The 3,491-nt window shown below is 40.7% G+C and overlaps 1 non-coding gene across 1 annotated transcript; it reads right to left on the minus strand.

Annotated features, from left to right (window-relative positions):
- Positions 1–1,114: 1,114 nt before the first annotated feature.
- Positions 1,115–1,186, minus strand: trnat-ugu (transfer RNA threonine (anticodon UGU)). Its single transcript has one exon. It is a non-coding gene; the product is annotated as a tRNA-Thr (tRNA).
- Positions 1,187–3,491: the final 2,305 nt, after the last annotated feature.

The following is a 3,491-nucleotide window of genomic DNA, read 5'->3' on the forward strand; positions in this document are numbered from 1 at the left end:
AAGCGTACAGTCAATAACACAATAGAAGAAAAAAAGAAAGTCTATATACAGTGCGTGCAAAATGGAGGTAAGGCAATAAATAGGCCATAGTAGCAAAGTATTTACAATTAGCAAATTAACACTGGAGTGATAGATGAGCAGATGATGATGTGCAAGTAGAAATAAAAAAAGAGCAGAAAGTATATTCAAACAATATGGGGATGAGGTAGGTAGATTGGGTGGGCTATTTACAGATGGGCTTTGTACAGCTGCAGCGATCAGTTAGCTGCTCAGATAGCCGATGTTTAAAGTTAGCGGTGTTGCCAACACAATAACATTGTGGAAGAGACCAAAAGTGAGTAAAATAAAAATGTCTGCAAGTATTCAGAGGGGTCTGAATACTTGCTAAATACAGCGACTAAGTCGCTAAGTTGGCAACACTGAAAGTTAGTGAGGGAAATGTCTCCAGCTTCAGCGATTTTTGCAATTCGTTCCAGTCATTGTCAGCAGAGAACTGGAAGGAAAGGCGGAAAAAGGAGGTGTTGGATTTGGGGATGACCAGTGAGATATACCTGCTGGAGCGCTTGCTACGGGTGGGTGTTGTTATCGTGACCAGTGATTTGAGATAAGGCGCAGCTTTACCTAGCATAGACTAAAAAGATGACCTGGAACCAGTGGGTCTGGCGATGAATATGTAGCGAGGGCCAGCCGACTAGAGCATACAGGTCGTAGTGGCCATATCAATACAATTGACCCTTTCTTTACACTGTTCTAATGAAAGTACATTTCCATAATATCATCTAGCTTCCATAAACGTCGAACAAGGCTTGAACCCAGGATTGAACCCATGTGCTTCAGTTTACAAAAACAGATGACTTTGCACATCTATTTCCTTCTTAAAATGTCTACATTCTGGAAAGTAGAGTTGTGCAAAAGCTAATTTCACAACTAAATATACTCATCAGAGAATTTGGGGATTAACTTCAGAGCGCATGCATTTCAAGTATTAGCTCTACCGTAGAGGCATACCCCCTTACTATATAATTAGCAGGGTTGCCATTTTGAGGAAACTTTTTTTTTTCTTCAAAGTCATCCATTGAATGAACCATCCCATGGTACCAGCTATCTTTCAGTAAGGCACAGATGGGATTTGAACCCATGATCTTCGGTTTACAAGACCGACGCCTTACCGCTTGGCCACTATGCCACTCAATGCTGGAATATATTTATCAACATTCTGGAAAGTAGTAGTTGTGTAATGTGAATTTGGCATACAAATAACATCTCTGTTTCCTGTGAGAATTTCAACATTCTGGAAAGTAGAAGTTGAGTAATGTGAATTTGGCACACAAATACTCAGTGGAGAACATACAAGCAAGTATGGACAGTCATTAACCCATGAACTTCGGTTTTTGAAAATGATGCAATACAAGTTGGCAACCGTGCCACTTCTGTTCCATAAATGTAAGAACAGGATTGAACACATGTTCTTCAGATTACAAGAGCAAATTATTTAGCGCATCTCTGTTTCCTGATGAGAATTTCAACATCCTGGAAAGTAGGAGATGGGCCATTGAAAATATTTTATATGGAGAAGCTGGGGTTTGAACCCAGGACCTCCTACATGCGAAGCATGCGCTCTACAGACTCACTTATAATCAACACTGTCAAAATAGCGACCTGGCCAAAATCAAACAACATCCAAGCAGCGCAACACAACACTAACTCTTCAGGAAACAGAGTTACAGATTGGCAGTGAAAAAAATATAGACAAAATATGCAGAGATAATATATCTTGGTTCAAAACATTTTAGCAGACGCTTAGGTCCAAAGACAATTGAGCCGAACTGTGACCAACCAGAACTTCAAGAAGTTAACTCATGAACTTTCTGTACTGAAAATGATAACATGCTTGCACTCTGTTATGGGGGCTTTTTCTGATGGTTCAGATTACAAGAGCAAATTATTTAGCACGTATACGCTGTACCAGATATCTTTATCTGAATCCACGACGCTTTGAAACTATACATGCAATCGATCCACTGGACCGACTCGCCATGCCCATTTTTACCAGGTAAGAGTTGAGAACAAGTTTTCATATTCAATTGCACTGGCCAAGATAAAGCAAAGCAGCGCAACACAAACAACAACACAGAGTTACAGATGGAATAAACAAGCGTACAGTCAATAACACAATAGAAGAAAAAAAGAAAGTCTATATACAGTGCGTGCAAATGGAGGTAAGGCAATAAATAGGCCATAGTAGCAAAGTATTTACAATTTAGCAAATTAACACTGGAGTGATAGATGAGCAGATGATGATGTGCAAGTAGAAATACTGGTGTGCAAAGAGCAGAAAGTATATTCAAACAATATGGGGATGAGGTAGGTAGATTGGGTGGGCTATTTACAGATGGGCTTTGTACAGCTGCAGCGATCAGTTAGCTGCTCAGATAGCCGATGTTTAAAGTTAGCGGTGTTGCCAACACCTCAGTAAGGAAAGTAGCTATTGGCTGTGAGGAATAACATTGTGGAAGAGACCAAAAGTGAGTAAAATAAAAATGTCTGCAAGTATTCAGAGGGGTCTGAATACTTGCTAAATACAGCGACTAAGTCGCTAAGTTGGCAACACTGAAAGTTAGTGAGGGAAATGTCTCCAGCTTCAGCGATTTTTGCAATTCGTTCCAGTCATTGTCAGCAGAGAACTGGAAGGAAAGGCGGAAAAAGGAGGTGTTGGATTTGGGGATGACCAGTGAGATATACCTGCTGGAGCGCTTGCTACGGGTGGGTGTTGTTATCGTGACCAGTGATTTGAGATAAGGCGCAGCTTTACCTAGCATAGACTAAAAAGATGACCTGGAACCAGTGGGTCTGGCGATGAATATGTAGCGAGGGCCAGCCGACTAGAGCATACAGGTCGTAGTGGCCATATCAATACAATTGACCCTTTCTTTACACTGTTCTAATGAAAGTACATTTCCATAATATCATCTAGCTTCCATAAACGTCGAACAAGGCTTGAACCCAAGATTGAACCCATGTGCTTCAGTTTACAAAAACAGATGACTTTGCACATCTATTTCCTTCTTAAAATGTCTACATTCTGGAAAGTAGAGTTGTGCAAAAGCTAATTTCACAACTAAATATACTCATCAGAGAATTTGGGGATTAACTTCAGAGCGCATGCATTTCAAGTATTAGCTCTACCGTAGAGGCACATCCCCTTACTATATAATTAGCAGTGTTGCCATTTTGAGAAAACTTTTTTTTTTTCTTCAAAGTCATCCAGTGAAAGAACCATCCCATGGTACCAGCTATCTTTCAGTAAGGCACAGATGGGATTTGAACCCATGATCTTTGGGTTTACAAGACCGACGCCTACCGCTTGGCCACTATGCCACTCAATGCTGAAATATGGAGATGGGCCATTGAAAATATTTTAGTGGAGAAACTGGGGTTTGAACCCAGGACCTCATACATGCGAAGCATGCGCTCTACCACTGAGCTACATC

The sequence above is a fragment of the Oncorhynchus masou genome, unplaced genomic scaffold (genome assembly GCF_036934945.1).
Source record: "Oncorhynchus masou masou isolate Uvic2021 unplaced genomic scaffold, UVic_Omas_1.1 unplaced_scaffold_15919, whole genome shotgun sequence".
Lineage (NCBI taxonomy): Eukaryota > Metazoa > Chordata > Actinopteri > Salmoniformes > Salmonidae > Oncorhynchus > Oncorhynchus masou.